We start from the raw sequence: 17,607 nt of genomic DNA, 5'->3' as shown, positions 1-17,607 counted from the left end.
TGAAAAAATGCACTGTCAAGTCACATCATTTGACATACTGTCATGATATTTCTGTTTGGAAGAGGCAGATCTTGGAATGGATCTTCATCTGGTGTAAATTACAGTGCTTCCATTACTTCAGTGGAATAACTTACACAAGCCAAAGGTCTGCAACAGTATCCAGAGACCAGGTGTGCCACATGTTTAGTTTCTTTTTTTCCCCTATTGTCTGTAAAATCATAATGTATATATAATGATTGGAGGGTTTCCAGTGTGGTGCTGATCTGTTTGTTGTGGTGTGTGTAGCTAACGCTGACTATAGTTAGCAGTGGTGCAGTTAAAATAGTATCCTTACTAATGCTTAGCTTGTGTATAAAGTACATCCATAACTCTGGAAATATTCCCTAACTGCCAGGCTGTAATTTGGGGGGTAGGCGAAACTCCCATAATGCACATGCTTTTAAGCTGGAAAAACAACAAATAAAAATTAACAATTCATTGTTTGCTGCTTTTTGGGCCATCATCCAACACAGCCCTGAAATGCCTGAATTAAGGCTTGGATTAGGGCCTCATTCAGTTGTTGGGATGTTGTTACTGAGCAGTTTCACGGTCCTTTAGTCCTAATTGGAGAATGTGAAAGAGACCTTTTCTTTCCTTCTGGGTGAGAAGCTGGACCCAGTTTTGACCTCGTATGAGTTGGTCAGTCCATGCTGTTTCGGATATTGTTTAATGTTATGCATGAAAATGACTGCATTTGGAGCCCTGGGAAACTTGCATCAGAGTTGAAGATTATGTGTGATCAAAAAGGGAGGTTTCAGTGTATTAATTCCCAATCTGTAGCAGATTACTTAGTATTTTCACTGATACCACTGTAAAGTTTCTGAGAGAGGAGCAGATCTTTTTGCCTGATCCCTCAGGAGCTGGCTAAATCCTTGCTGGAGCTCCAAGTGTTGCCATAAAATAAATTCTAATGACACTAATAAAACTACTAATAATGTTACTTAAAGGTAGCCATAGGAGGCTGGTTTGTCTCCTCCTGGCTGAAATATCTTCTTATTTAAATAAAGCATTGGGATATCATCAAACTTATGGTTCAGCAAAGTCAATAAAATTAAGCAAATTACATATGTCCACAAATAAGGATATTATTCTTTTCCATGTTTTCTGTCAGTTCCTAATAGAGTGGGGCAAGCTATAAAGCACATATAAAGGAATCTGTGTATACATATGTGGGAAAAAAGTAAAAAATGTTTATTATGTTGATGAATAAATATTAGGATGTGTCTCAGAAAAGAAAAACAAGACATTGTGAATGTTCGCGTAGTGAGATATTGTCTATTTTCTTTCCCAACTTCTATGGGAACATTTAGGAAAAACTTAAAAGTTTAAAAATTCTTTTTCCTATGGCAAAATTGCTGTATTTCCAAACAAGAGGCAGAAAATTGTATAAAAATGAATTTATCTTGTTTTGAAAAATTAAGCTTTTCATTTCAGCAAACCTTACGTACTAGAAAAAAATGTACTTGGACATCAGGTACTTTACTATTGGGAAATTTCTTGACTGATTTCCATTTCTTAATATTTCTCAAAGCAATGAGGTAAGCAATCCCCATCTCTTCCACGAAGTCTGTAACTGCTGTCCCCATATCCAGGAAGATCACTGTCCTTGCTAGAGCACTGCCATGGGTGTTTCCAGTATTGCTGACTTTGACACAGGGTCAAAGAATTCACAAACCGTGAAACTGCAGTGGGGCAAGAGTTAAGTCCCATGCTGGGAAGAGACATTTGTTGTTTCGCTGGTTCCTTGCTTTGCAGGATCATGGGCCAGCACTGAAATGGGGTGTGAAGGAAGAAGAGAAATTACACCTTTCTTTCCTTGCTGTAAGTCAGCATGTATTTCCCTTAAAGTTTAGGGGGTTGTTGGTTTAAGATCTTCAATTTCTATGCTCTTTAGTGTTCTCTAGAATTGGCTCAACACTAAGTAATATGCTTGAATGTCAGTTATTGTTTAATATTAAATATTAGTAAAGCACCTTATGTTCAGAACAAAAATAACCAAGGAAATGTGCATAAAGAAAGATAATGACCTACTTACATTTAATGGATTATCATAACGAGAGGAGATATGATTTTTTTTCCTTCTAAATAATTCTTTTTAGTTTTTTGTTGCTGTTTTGCCTTGGTTTGTTTGGGTGTTTTTCCCCAGTTGATAAGCTGTAGTAGTTTGGGAAAATGGAAATATGAAGTATGATGTGACATCAACTTTAAAAATTCCATTCCAACAAGCAGTTCCTTTAGTTGTATTTATCTGGATGCAAGTGCAATGGAAATATTTTGTAGCCTGTATGGAGGGGCAGGAAAGGCTGGTAAGCTTTGTGGCCTGTGGTTTTGTTTTTATAGCTATGGAATAAAGTAGTCTTGTATAGTTAGTGCATTGAAGCTGAGAAGTCATCTATTTGATAATATTTAATAGCTTGACATCACATCAGTTTCCATAATTACCTTTTCATCTATTATGCTGCTGCTTTTTCTTTTCCAGTGAAACAGATATTGCACTCTCAGTTACCTGAGGAGATGGGACTGTTGCACTGTGTTAAGCGTCTCTACTGTGGCTGTAATTGTGGCAAGTCGCTTCCAAAAAACACCCAACCAACCACCCAACTTGTATTTTACTTTCTGTGTCTTTATAAATAAATTCAAAGTAAAAAGTTTGCTTATTTATTGTTATAGCTGATTAGGACATTCTTTGACTCCAGTGCTAGAAGCATGAGAACTTAGAATTCTAAATCTGAATGCGAGGAACGTAACATCTCTGAATTTAGGTATGTTTGCCACTGTGGTATAAGGAAAAGGCTGTAGGTTCTGGCTTGTATTGCTGGATAGTCAAGACAAATGCTTAAAAGAAGTTGTGCTTTTCCATTATAAGTGATCTTTGGTTGTGATCAAGGCAGTGTAAGCAACTGTGGAGCAGTTGTTCCATTTTCATGATTATGTTGGCAAAGCTTTAATGTGGAGAAAACACATTTCTCTTAAGAGCTATGAAGGACACTAATTATAACCAGACAAAAGTCTATAGATAGAAGAAATAAGCAAAACTTATGATGCAGTGTTTAAAAGTAAAATCTGTTCCAAAAGTGTGCATAGTGTGTTTTAAAAACCACTTGAGCACGTGTGCAAGTATGAATATGTTGGTTTACACCTACACTAAAGCTAAGCCACTTTAAAGCATCAAGAAGCCCTTTTTTTTTCAACTGAAACACACCAAAGGGTGAAATATCCTTGTAAGGAACTGCTTTAAAGAAAAGACAAGGTGCTGAAACCATGGGGACTAGGTATCTTTATATGGAGTTGATAATGGCATTGCCAGCTCACGAGAAGAAATCAGACTGAAGCAGTATTATTTGCTTAGCTGTTGTCTTCCGGCAGTCTCAGCTTTAGTTCACTGAATGTGCCAAAATATGACCTGCAGTGTATTACTGAGATTTTTGGCTGTGAAGAACATGGACTGGGTACTTTCTAGAAAGTGAAAAAGAAACACCTCACATACTTGTGGAGTGTCTCAGAAAAGAACTGATGGATTTCTTTTCAGCGGATGAAAGGCAGGTATTTGAACTTTCATTACTAGTGTTGTTAATGTTGCATGTAATGTAGCTGTTTCTAAGTAACAAACATCTCAATCTCTAAAATACTTCTAAAAATTATTAGCAAAATGCTAATAACTTAGAAAATATAACTTGTCATTCATTCTTGCAATACAATTAGTATTTTATATACTATTTCCTTTAATATATTTTTTAAATTTTTAAGTAAAAGTGACATAAAGTTTAATTTGTGTAAGACATAACCTGTAACTAAAGAGTGTGAATATAAAATAGATGATATAAAACTGAAAAGTAAATTTGGTCTTCTGGTAATAGTCTTTGCTGTGCCTTTGCTTTGTTTTCTGCATCTTCAGTGGAGTAGGAAAGACTCTTCTGAGGGATATTGAAGTAGGCTCTATTCAGCTTGCTATCTCAGATGGATTTACCTTACTTCAAAGTAAGGAAAGTAAGCCCAGTTCCAGGAGATGTTTTTAAGACATGGCCAGAGAAGCAGGTGAAGTACAGTATCATCCTTGGCCAATTTTGGGAACAAATTTCTTTTCATGGAACAGAACTGTATGACTTTGCACAATATATGATTAGCCAAGCAATGTTGATATAATCATAGAATATCTGGAGTTGGCAGGGACCCATAAACATTGCTGAGTCCAATTCCCATATTAACATCTTAACACCAAAATTAGTAATGTTATCAAGAAGTGAGTAAACTGAGCAAAACTATAGATTTCAGTTTGATAATGAAAATGGCTCCCAATTTTATAAAAGCTATTTATTTGCACAAATCAGGTGCTAAAGAGAACCTAGATCTAAAAAAAAAAAAACCAAACCCCAAAAAACCCAAAAATAGAAAAGGTGATTTTTATCTTTCCAATTTACTGCAGACTAAGGTCAAATTTCTGAAAAGTGACCTTTATTTGGCCAGCTAAAGAGAAAGGAACATACTTAGTGAGTAGCTGTCCTCAAAGTTCTCAAGGTGAATAGGCCTACTATTTTACTGTTTCAGAGAGGTAAAGATTTCAGTGTTCTAAGTTGGGAGGCTTTTGGGCCTGAATTGGAAAGAAGCAATTTCTTTGCCCTTTTTACTTCAGGTTGAGTGGTAGTTGTACATCATGCCATTAGAAAACAACAATAAAAGCAATCTTTCCAGCTGAACAGCCAGAAACAAAGGGTGACTTTAAAATATTACACATTCCTCAACTGAAAACGGGAACAAAGTAATATTATACAATCTAGGGGTTTTTTGTGGGTTTTTTGTGTTGGTTTTTTTTTTCCCTAAACTTCTAAGTACCTAATATCCTTTGATGGAATTAATTACATTTTTTAATGTAAATGGATAACATCTTAAAATATTGCTGTTTCATGGTAGAGTGGAAAAAGATCTCCTTAAGTTATGAATTTCACAAATAATTTTCTTGCAGAATATTAATCATATCTAAAAATGTAGCATGGTCAAATTGTATTTACATATTTGAAATACTTTACAATATATACATAACATGTATAGTATAGACTTTATGTAAGCATCCTGATCTCCTTAGGAAGAGGTTGTACAGGAAACTTAGCAGAGTCTGTCTTCTTTGAATTCATTCACTGAACAGAAAAAGAAATCACCAGGGAAAAAAAAGTTTTGAAAAGAGGTATCTGAGTGTTGTTAGTATTTTTTAGGCATGGTATCTGCAAAAATGTGGCCCCAGTTAAATTATTTGTGATGCTACATCCATCAGAGGTATTAAGTACTTCAGGATTAGCTGATGAACTCTGTTTTTTCTCCTGAAGGCATCAGCAAAATATTTCCCACACAGTTGAAATTTGCAGCACATTGTTTAAGTTAATTATGCAAGCTAAATACCCAGAAAATGATTTTCATGTTCCTAATACAACAAAATACAAAACATGGCTTAAGGCTGTAAATAATGTTACAATTAGAAGATAACCTAATAATTCCATTTGAATTCAGACATCGGGTTTTTGCAAAGCCAGACACGTGCAAGCTGAAACTGGAGTTGAGTCAAACAAAAGCACAAGATATTCTATAGCTACATAAAAAACCTCCAGCCCTATGCGTAGGTTATTCCAAAGTAGTATGAAGCTTGCAAAGGGGTACCAACTGTTACTCTGAATACAACAGCATGACCAAACCTGCTAGTGAAACCATGTGACAGCCTGTTGGATGCAGACAGGCATTTGCACTCCTTTTATAAGAGACATTTTCTGTAAGTTAAGACAGAACCCTAAATATTGTAAGTAAATTGAGGGTCAGTAAATACAGCCACTGGTGAATTGCTGCAACTCTTACCTTAGTCAAAGTGATTATGCAAACAGTATATATTTATCTGTTTATAGTGTATTTATCTCAATTATTTTGACTTTGATGACTGTTCAGTAGATTTATAATAAACTGCAAGTTTAATTCTCATTAGCTTATTATTTTGCAGATGCAGAAAACAAATATGAGCTGCAAGCTGGGACAATTAATTAACATTAGAATGTAAAATTAAATGGGGACATTATTCACTTCAGATATGCTGGGACTATGGGCACTGAGATAAGCTGCTGTAAGGACATTGTCACAGAAGCACTAAATCAGTTTTCCCAGTCAGTGCAATTTACTTTTATTCCCTCTGGGAAAATATTCAAGTATATGCTTTACTTTAGGGTGATACTGACATGCTATGCTGAAAAATGGGACATAACAATTGCTTAAATGTAGGCATCTCAAGCCATTTGAGAAGTTATAGTATGTCCTGCTTTGCCTTCAGCTGCTAGACCAGAAGAGCATGGGTCTTCCTGTGTTACATCTGCTAGCCTTACTTAGATGTCTTGCACTCTTTGGCATCTAAAATAGCACTGGATGACGTATATTAAAGCAACTGAATCAAGCCCAATGTACTGATGAATGTGTGTGCCTATGCTCAGTTTTTCTTTTGTATATGATTTTCTGGCTGCCTTGTACTTGAAGACCTTATTTCTGTCACGTGCAAACCTGCAATTGTGTTTTTTTCCCATGGGTAATTTACAGACTTATTTAACTTATTAATGCATTTAGTGTCATATTTTAACTATATAAAATGTCAAAAAAAATCCTTGACTGAAGCATGTGTTTTACCTGAGATTTTAGCTTGAGTGTAAGGGGTTAACTAGAAAATTAGACAACTAATCACTGGTGCAGTTACAGAATAAAAACAACAAGCACATTAATGCTTGCATATGCTAAATCTATACTGAGAGGATTACTGTGAACAAATAGAATGTTGTATAATGTGTCATGAGAAGTGCAGGCCAGAGCAAGGCACCATGGTTTCTGAGAGTGAAGGTCAATCATTCAAGGAAGTCAAGGAATCCAGGTTACGAGGTAAATATCTAGAGCTGGAGAGTAAGAAGCCAGAGCAGGAGCAGGAATGAAGGCTCAGGAATCCAGAGTTCAGCTGCAGCGGGGTGTATAACAACCCAATAGCCTTAATTTAAATAAATGGCGTATCTCACTTTTCAGGATTTAATTTTGAGGAAAATTGACTGTGAATAGTGCAGACCTGCCAGTAAACTGGCAGTAAACATGTGGCCGATGGCAGGCCAGGACTCATCAGTTTGCTTTTCCTGTTCTTGTGACCTGCGAAGGATTTTAAAGGAAAATACTTGCGCTCCCTTTTATTTTTAATTGACTTGTTTTCTACAAGGTGGGAATAGGTAAACCAAGTTCAAAATGTTTGCAATGCAAAAAAAGGAGTGTCCCCTTTGATGTTTTTTGCATCAGTGAATACAACGAATTCTTGGTACTCCTGAAGTTGATTAAATGTGAATTTATTAGTTATGGGGTACCTTTATCTTGTTTTGTGTTTTTAGATATTTTGTAGGAGGAGGTTGCAGAGCAAAGATAAGATTTAGAAAATGTTTACTTGCTTCTGATACATACAGTGCTGATGATAAGCTTTTCTTGGAACTGGGGAAACACGTAGTTAATTAAAGCGTGGTTACGTATAAACCACTTTGAAATAGAACATTGGAACTAAACAAAAAGAAAGAACAACCTGATGCTGATAGTAGTAGAGATGAGGTTAATGTCATGGAGCCAAAATACAGTTAATGCTGTGTGGTTCATGAAGAACTCATTTAATTTGATGAAAAATTAGCTGTTACAGATCTAAAATATTGCTGAATAGGACACTTGTTGCCAAAGGTGACTGCTGTTAAGCCCATATTTTATAGGTAGAAGACCATAACCTCTCGAGATAATAGGTGAAATGCAGCCAAAATGTGGAAGGATGTTTTCTGCTTACGTGCAGGGGAGATAAGCAGACTGGTTTTTAAATATAGATTTGCAGTTACTGAATTGATTGCTTTCTTCTCTGTGCAAAAGCAATGTTTGAGCATACAGTTGAGATCTTTCCTCAACCACATTGTTCAAACAAGACCGAATACGCATAAACCACTGAGGCTGCATGCCCGAAGGAGATGTGTGAGCAGCTTTACAGAGGAAAAAATATACAAGCCCATTTGAAAAACTGTTCTGCAAAGCCTTGTTTACATGTGCAGAGTTGATTAGCTGTGTTTTCCCATTATGCTGAAAATGGTATAGTACTGAAATCTGTGAGGGCTTTCTTGTACCAATTATGTTTGAAGTAGAATATAATAATAGTATTAATATATAATTATATATAATAATATCTTGTGATGCCTCCACTTGCTTTTTATTATTTTTGTTTTGAAGATTTAGAGGGACTTTTAAGATTTGTTTGCTACTCAGTAGCTTGTACATTCACTCGTACTCTGAAATGATTGTAGGAAGGCCATGGCTGTCATTCAGTGACATGGTGAAATCCTGTCACTGAAATAGAGTCATCCTGTACTTGCTAGATTCACAAATGAAGTGGCATTGTATTATACCTTTTAGCAAGTGAAACTTGGTGGGAGCTCACTTGAGTCTTGGTGATCTGACTTCCTCTGCTGTGAGCTATGGGGCCTGGATCTACTGAGACAGGGTATCCAGCCACGTCATGCCTCTTTCAGATGCAAGTCTCATCCTCTATGTGGCTCAGACCTGGCTAGGAGGTGTGATCCAGCCACCACAGCCTTAAAAAGGGAGGACTTATATGAAGGTAAGGAGGAGGAATTTTGAATTGTAAAACTTTTATCCCATGCTTCATTCTTCTGCTCAACGTGGCTGCCACTGTGACGGCAGTAGGCCAGTAGATTTGGTCTTTCTTATAGGTTGTTAGCACATGCAATCAGCTAACTGCAGTGTTAGTGTCTGTGTAGGCTACACTTTTAGTACAGTAATAAAGTATAGAATATGTTGGTTATAGTTTGCCTCATGCATTCATTTTTTTCCTTGCACAGAAATGGTCAATGAGTGGGGCTGCAGTGATGAGAACATAAAGATCTCTTTCAGAACATCAAGATAATAAACCAAAGCAGAGTCTTCCTGATGTTAGGAAATCAAGAAATACAGAGTTAGAATCATAGAATAGCTAGGGTTGGAAAGGACCTTAAGATCTTCTGCTTCCAACCCCCCTGCCATGGACAGGAACACTTAAACCGTGTCACCAAAGACTCGACCCAACCCAGCCTTGAACACTGCCAGGGATGGAGCATTCACAACCTCCCTGGGCAACCCATTCCAGTGCCTCACCACCCTTGCAGTAAAGAATTTCTTCCTTATATCCAATCTAAACTTCCCCTGTTTAAGTTTCAACCCGTTACCCCTTGTCCTGTCACTACAGTCCCTAATGAACAGTCCCTCCCCAGCATCCCTGTAGGCACCCTTCAGACACTGGAAGGCTGCTATGAGGTCTCCATGCAGCCTTCTCCAGGCTGAACAACCCCAACTTTCCCAGCCTGTCTTCATATGGGAGGTGCTCCAGTCCCCTGCTCATCCTCATGGCCCTCCTCTGGACTTGTTCTAACAGTTCCATGTCCTTTTTATGTTGAGGACACCAGAACAACACACAATACTCCAGGTGAGGTCTCAGTTAAGGACACACTTCTAGTAAGGGATAACATAATCTATCAAGGTGTTCCCGAATTATTCCAACTTTAGCAGACCTTTTCTACAAATCCACCTGAAAGTTTTAAAATTGGGATGACCTTTTGCTAGACTTCAGGTTTGGGTGGAACCCTGTTGGGTTTATGGAAAAAGGCAAATCTGTGCTTGCCTATGAACAATTGCACTCTTCTGTTTCCTTAATTTATAGATGTTTATATTGATATTCTTCTTTGATTCAGTCTTTGGCATAAAATGATGTTCTACAGCAGTAAATTTATGAATAAACTTGTATATAATGGTAGTGAGGCTATTTTTATATAGATATCCTTTGCCTATTTACTTCCACCTACTTGAAACTGTGGTGCTTTGATGGTTAGCAGGTGTATTGATAATTAAATAACTAAGCACCAATTAAGTACTAAGCACCAAAGGTGCTTTTGGATTATCACCAGCCACCAAAATAAGAGTTTGCATATTCTAAGTGAATCTATGAATTGTTTCAATAATAGGACATGAAATAAATCTGGAAACTGATTTTGTGCCAAAGCGAACAAAAAGATAGCTTTGTCCTCAGTGTCAAGAAGATGTATTTTCACCATTAGATAATTAACATGCATTTACTCATGCCAATGTAGAGAAACAGCTTGGATTTTATTGTAAAGTAACTGTGTGAGGTAGTGTTACTACAGTAATGGCTGATCTTGTCTCCCTTTGAATTTTACAGTGCAATTTCTAATACTGTGAAAAGCAAACCAAAAACCCCACAAAACCAAAAACTGTCTTGCTCCCTGTCAAAGAAACCAAATTTGTATCTATACAGATGTATTTTCTTTTTGTAAGATTATCTCTTAATCTATATTTATTCCTTTCCAGCAAACCACAGTTATATCAGGTATGGAACATGAATAGCGTAGGCCTAATTTGAAACCTGGTAGCCCTGACAGAGAGGGAGAGAATGGCAGTGCTCTGAAAGGGCAATAGAGAATTTTAGGGGGTGGTGAAGGAATATTTTAGGGAATGAATGGGACTGAAATTAGAGAGACAGAAGAATGTGCTGAGGTTTAGTAGGAAAGAATATGCAGTACTGAATACATGCTTCTAAAGGAATTACTGGAAAAGAAATGTATCAGAATTCCCAGTCCAACAGCTGATAAAATAATGAGTCATGTTAAAACCAAAAAAATCAGTTTAGCTTTTCAGTTGCCTTCTGTGTCAGTTTTTTAGTGTTCTGCCCCTCTTTCCCCCTTTATTTTTCTAAAGTTAGTTTCAATTTTAAAGCTGTCTTCCACAAGCTTGAGGATAGAATTAACTTTTTCTTTTCATGACAGCTTATACCCTCAGAATTGTAGGAACCACAATCTGTAATTTTAAGAAGAATACCATACATCTTCAGACCCATCATGAAATCATGGGGATAGGGTAACATATCCTGTTACTCCTTGTTACTGACAGATGTGATTACATTTGAATCATAGGTAAGGTAGAAATAGGTAGAACTGTGCTTCATATTAATATTCCATAATGGAATAATAATTATGCTTGATAATATTTGGAAGGAGTTTTATTGTTACAGTTATGATAAATGTGTTCTACTCATGAATAGCAGGAGATAAAGAAGATTTCTTGAGTCTTGGTGAAAGCCATGAATGTTAGACTAGTCAATTTAGAGTAATTTATTTATTCTATGTAAATTAAACTTTAATTCAAAGTAAGATTGAACTTTTGCATTCTATTTGTAATGTACACACTTTATGTGTTTTTTTAATTAGACTAGATGTGTATTTAAATAGGAAGGATTTCAAATACCCGGAAAGGTCCAGCCAGACTAAAGCTAAATAGAACATAGAATCATAGAATAGTTAGGGTTGGAAAAGACCTCAAGATCCTCTAGTTCCAACCCCCCTGCCATGGGCAGGGACACCTCACACTAAACCATATCACCCAAGGCTTCATCCACCCTGGCCTTGAACAAATCCCTTTTCATACCATTGCTCTTCAAAATTTCCAAATCTGATCAATTATGCTGTTTCTGTAAGAAAAGATTGTATTGACCTGAATTCAGAGGTAAATGGCAGCTAAGAAATAAGGTTCAAGAGTTTTAAAATAACCAGTCTGAAACATTGCCTAAAAAGGTATTTGGCACTGTACCTTAATTTTATTTTGTGTGTGTGAGAGTGGGACAGTCTAAGAGATATTTGTATAAATAATTTGCAGGAAAATATTCTCAAATGTGTGGCTTCTGTTTCAGAAGTAAGCTTGTTTGAGATTTCTCGCTCCTGTCATAGATCAGATGAAAGAGCTTTTTCTGCAAGCTGTTTATTGCTCATATGCTCAGATCACATTAGCTAAAACAGTTTAACTGCCTTTTAGTTTTTGGTAACATGCTGATTTCTGAAAACTGCTGTCAGGGCTTGAAACTTCAGTTAGTGGTATAGAGATGATTCCGTGTAAAGCTAATGCACATAGGAAGGCATGGAACAATAAGCATTGGAACTATGATTTCTGATAGTATTTAATAAACTATGGCATCCTTTATATACGAACTAAGTCCATAGGTGATTAATTCCGATTTGCCCCAATGGGCTTAGAATTTTTCAGCTCGTGGGTCGAATACTGTGTGTGATGGCGTTGGGATTCTTGGACACTGTTCTGGTTCACTAATGTGAAACCTTGTTGTGGTGTCTAAAACCGTGTGCAGACACCCAGCTATTTCAACTGTGTGAATCCATCTCTTTTTATTATCATTGCTACTGATACATTGATTTGTGCTTTAATGCAAGCTGGGTGCAAAATGTGAATTCGTTGCTCATAGCTCCAAATATAATAAACTTAACTCTCCTAAGCTGAAAGAAGAGGAGGGAATCATAGTGTAGTTGTGTTGTTTCATCTCCAATGGAAAGAATAACTTGTATACAAAAATGCTCTTCAGAAAGACCTAGAAAATTAGCAAGGGACCTTTCTGGGGAACTTTGCCACTCATGACCCACTACTTACATAAAGCTGTGTGAACAGTAATGTGTACAATTCTGGATCAATAAGTGCCACACATCAACGAAGTTGTGAGCGTTTTACTTGTGTGGTGTATAGTGATTAGTGACTGGAAGGCTCAATATGTGTGAAGATCAAGTCTAAACATTTTTAAGAATTGAAAACCTGAAGTAATTGAAATTTAACAGGCAGCTTTGCTTTAGAGGGCATTGCTTTATTGAAAAGAAAATGTTCCACATGTGCCTACTTTTCATATTCCAAACACACTGTGTGGTGAACATGCAGACACCACATTAGGAAGCAGTGGAGTATACTTGATGAAAGGATGCTTGGAGTTCCCTCCCACAGAACCAGCTGGTGGCCTTTTTGTACTTCAGCACGTATTTCTACAGATATCTAGCACGTCTATGCATTTTCCTGTGATGCACATTTAATTTGCTTTATAAATTAGGTGTCAGTTAATGCTCTGTGTGCCTATGAAAATGGTGTCTTCTCATTACCTGCTTGGTAGTGCTTGCTAGCCATAAACCCTGCTCCTCGTAAACTCTGCTTTGGTGATACATTTCAGAGTAAAAAAGGATGGTGCCAAGCAAGCAGTGGAGTGTTGCTGAGCTGAATGATGCATCTCTGCTGGATTATGCTTTTCTCTTGTGATGAATGACACCATTTCGGGTGCCATAACCTGGTCAGGACTTTATTTTGAGTAAGTTAGGCAATAACATGAAATAGAATCAAAGAAAATGCACAAGCAGTGATTTGTTGAGCATAAATGGGAAGGAAAATAAACTCTAGCCAAGGACTGAAAATGAATCTCATAAAGCTTTGTGCTAACCTGGACTTTCAGACTGATTTTCATTCCGCATTTTTTGGATTTAATCTGCCTTGGGATCTGAGAGATATTTTTAAAGAAATGGAATAGTTGTCTGAGCTCTGGAAGACTGAAGCTGTTTCTGAATGAAATAGCCTTTCTGGCTACATCTCAGTTTTCCATGTGTATTAAAATACTGGAAAATGTGCTTTTGTTCTTCTGTACTATGGTGGGATATAATCAATTATAGAGACACATGAAATGTAGATTTTTATTTCACACACACCTCCATGTTTGGGTTAGTAGCTACTACTAACAGGAATTTTACCTTACCAGTCTCTCATTATATTTGTATAGTTCTCTGAGTATGAAAGGTATCTAGGGTACAAAATAGATGGGAACTGCAGGGTAGCAGGAAAAGAAACATAGAGATTTGCTAAAAGCTGCTGATCCCTGGGATAACAGCATTTTTTAATATGTGGACCCTTAAAACTGTTGGGGTGTAGAAGACTGTAGAGCAATCTAACACTATTAACAACATATTTGCTTTTCCTTCAGCTTTAAACTGAGGGGCTGAGGTCCATGTCCTAACTACATCCCAGTTCCGTGCTGAGAGCAAACCACCAATTTCCACAACACTGGCTTGGTTGTTTCCCTTTACGTCCTGGTTTTTATTCAGGAAGAACATTGGGGGATGCCTAGAAGGGGACTTTGATACCCTGTGGTCAGGTCTCAGGTTTGGAATATCAGGACATCTAGGGCAGCTGGGGCACGCTACTACATCTGCTGTTTATGCATTCCATATGTAGCTGTTGTTATGTTCACAGCTGCTTTGAGAGTATTGCCAATTTCTCTACCAAGTAAACTGGGAGAAAGCCTATAACTCTCATTAAAAGAGATTAATATGCAGAGAAAGACAAATAATGGAGGAGATTGGCTAAAGCCATACTGAAGTTTTAAAATCTAAGTTTGGGCATCATACTCAGTCTTCTGTGCAGAATACATATTTCTAGAACCTCTTGCATCCTCACAAGCTGTTTTCATTGCTTAGCTCTATGTAGGTGCCTGCAGATAACTCAGGGCAACACCATATCCTGAGCATTTGACCCTTACACCTCTGGTCTCATTGAGAAAGTAGGACCAAATATTTGCCTGTGTTTCAGGTGAATAGATGGTTACCTCCTGGCATGAAGGTAATAATTCAAAATATATCTGTTTGTAGAAGTAAGCTGCAGCTACCTGCCTGATAAAAATTGGTACTGAGACACAGTAGAAATTGAGACTTTTATAAGATAATATTTACCATTACTACTCATATAGAGGAGGCCTGTGATTACTATGCAATTTAGTAATGTTACCATGAGTGCCTGTATATTACTTTTGTGCTCTGCACATAAAGTGATTACACGAAACATTTGGAAATATATTTAAGGAATAGTGCAAGTAATTTGGGTTTAAATATCTCATTACTTATTTACATGTAATTTAGTATCTCTGTTTAATATGCACTGTAATATGCAGTTCATTTGTTTATAGCTCGCAGTGCTATATGGATGATTTTATGAAGTTTGGTAGACACACTTATAATGGCTGTAAAGGTTTCAATGGAAAACTGATTGTAAAGTTATTTTCAGGATTAATTTAAAGAAGTGGGTTTGAACTGAATTTTTCTAGAACTTGGTGGCCATGATAGCAACATCATCCACATACAGGAAAATATTTTTTTGCAAGTATCCTCATAACCTGCTTATTTTGTTCTTTCTGGGAGGGAAGTTCCCAGTCTACAGTACATTGATCACAATGTGTCCCAGATATTTTTCTGTGTACAGCAGTCTCAGATATGTTTTATCTTTATGACCTACAAACAGCTGGTTTCACACAGCTGAATGACTTGCTTCTGTCTATAATGCCTCTTTGTATTGCTACACTTTGATAAATAAAAAATAGATAGGACAGTAGGACAATGAACTATAATACTGTATGCTTCCAATACAAACATTTTGACGCCTACTCTCAAATGAGTTTGAATTTTTTAAACGCAAACCTACCATCCCAAGCTCCAATTTTGTTACAATGTTTTTTTGTTTTCTTCTTTTTTCTTTTTAATTGTCAAGAACATACACTAAATGTCTATTGCACATATACTAAAAGTGTGTTGAACCTGGTACCTTTCCAGACTGGACTATTTGAAAGACAGGAAAAAAATCTATGCATATAAATCCATCCAAAAATCAGAATGAGTGAAATCCCAGAGTGATTGTGTCTGTTTTCCATTTGTTATAAATGCTGTCCAGCACAGAGCAAGATATTGTAATGTAATGCATAAACCATAAGCTAAAATGTGCTGGGAGATTTTAATTAGTGGAAAGAAAAAGGCAAACCAGTGTTTCAGACTGTAGCTCACATTTCTTGACTCCTGAACATGCAAAATAACTGAATACTTAATGGAGGACAAACAGAACACCAACATTTCTTGCAATTTGGTGGTAAAGGGCTACTCCAAATGAGTAAGATCCTGGAAAAGACTTTGCAGCTTTGTATATCTGTCCATGTCTACATCTTCTGGTAAACAGTTAAATAACGTGCTATATCAGTAATTTATCAGTGTTGTTGTCTTGCCAACAGAAGTTACTTTGTTTTGTTAAAAATTTCTGGTTTAGGCTTACATCCCTATTTCCAAAATCTTTGTAAATGTGAGGTGATACTTGTTTTAGTTTAAAATAGGAAGAAGAAACCTCCTGTTACTTTATACTGTTTGCCATTAAAAACAAATACCCTAAGTACTAAAATGACTTTTAAAAAGCAGTTGAGAGAAAAATTCCTAACAGAGAATAGTTCTTGAGCAATGTGCTTACTAAGTGCAAGTGCATAGAATCATAGAATCATAGAATAGTTAGGATTGGAAAGGACCTCAAGATCCTCTAGTTCCAACCCCCCTGCCATGGGCAGGGACACCTCACACTAAACCATATCACCCAAGGCTTCATCCAACCTGGTCTTGAACACTACCAGGGATGGAGCATTCACAACCTCCCTGAGCAACCCATTCCAGTGCCTCACCACCCTAGCAGTAAAGAATTTCTTCCTTATATCCAGTCTAAACCCCTGCTGTTTAAGTTTCAACCCATTACCCCTTGTCGTGTCACTACAGTCCCTAATGAATAGTCCCTCCCCAGCATCCCTGTAGGCCCCCTTCAGATACTGGAAGGCTGCTATGAGGTCTCCACGCAGCCTTCTCTTCTCCACGCTGAACAGCTCCAACTTTCTCAGCCTGTCTTCATATGGGAGGTGCTCCAGTCCCCTGATCATCCTCGTGGCCTCCTCTGGACTTGTTCCAACAGTTCCATGTCCTTTCTATGTTGAGGACACAGAACTGCACACAATACTCCAGGTGAGGTCTCATGAGAGCAGAGTAGAGGGGCAGGATCACCTCCTTCGACCTGCTGGTCACACTCCTTTTGATGCAGCCCAGGATACAGTTGGCTTTCTGGGCTGTGAGTGCACACTGCAGCCAGCTCATGTACATTTTCTCATTGACCAACACCCCTAAGTCCTTCTCCGCAGGACTACCATGAATTTCCTTTTCGCCCAACCTGTATCTGAGCCTGGGATTGCTCCGACCCAGGTGTAGGACCTTGCACTTGGCATGGTTAAACTTCACGAGGTTGGCATCTGCCCACCTCAAAAGTGTGTCAAGGTCCCTCTGAATGGCATTCCTTCCCTCTAGCGTATTAACTGAACCACACAGCTTGGTGTCATTGGCAAACTTGCTGAGGGCACACTCAATTCCATTGTCCATGTCAGCGACAAAGATATTAAACAAGACTGGTCCCAACACCAATCCCTGAGGGACACCACTTGTTACTGGTCTCCAGCTGGACATTGAACCGTTGACCACAACTCTTTGAGTGTGACCATCCAGCCAGTTCTTTATCCACTGAGTGGTCCACCTATCAAATTGATGACACTCCAATTTAGAGACAAGGATGTCATGTGGGACAGTGTCAAACGCTTTGCACAAGTCCAGATAGATGACGTCAACTGCTCCACCCCTGTCCATCGCTTTTGTAGCCCCATCATAGAAGGCCACCAAATTGGTCAGGCAGGATTTTCCCCTAGTAAAGCCATGCTGGCTGTCACCAAGCACCTTGTTGTTTTTCATGTGCCCTAGCATGCCTTCCAAGAGAATCTGCTCCCAGATTTTGCCAGGCACAGAGGTGAGACTGACTGGTCTGTAATTCCCTGGGTCA

At 37.7% G+C, this 17,607-nt stretch overlaps 1 protein-coding gene across 1 annotated transcript in view; it reads left to right on the top strand.

Annotated features, from left to right (window-relative positions):
• Positions 1-17,607, top strand: part of COL5A2 (collagen type V alpha 2 chain) — a 127,951-nt gene that overhangs the window by 26,040 nt on the left and 84,304 nt on the right. The gene's annotated exons all lie outside the window — the stretch shown is intronic.

Source organism: Melopsittacus undulatus, chromosome 8 (genome assembly GCF_012275295.1).
Source record: "Melopsittacus undulatus isolate bMelUnd1 chromosome 8, bMelUnd1.mat.Z, whole genome shotgun sequence".
Taxonomy (NCBI): domain Eukaryota; kingdom Metazoa; phylum Chordata; class Aves; order Psittaciformes; family Psittaculidae; genus Melopsittacus; species Melopsittacus undulatus.
The sequence above is the reverse complement of the archived record's forward strand: the minus strand, read 5'-3'. Positions and strand labels throughout refer to the sequence as shown.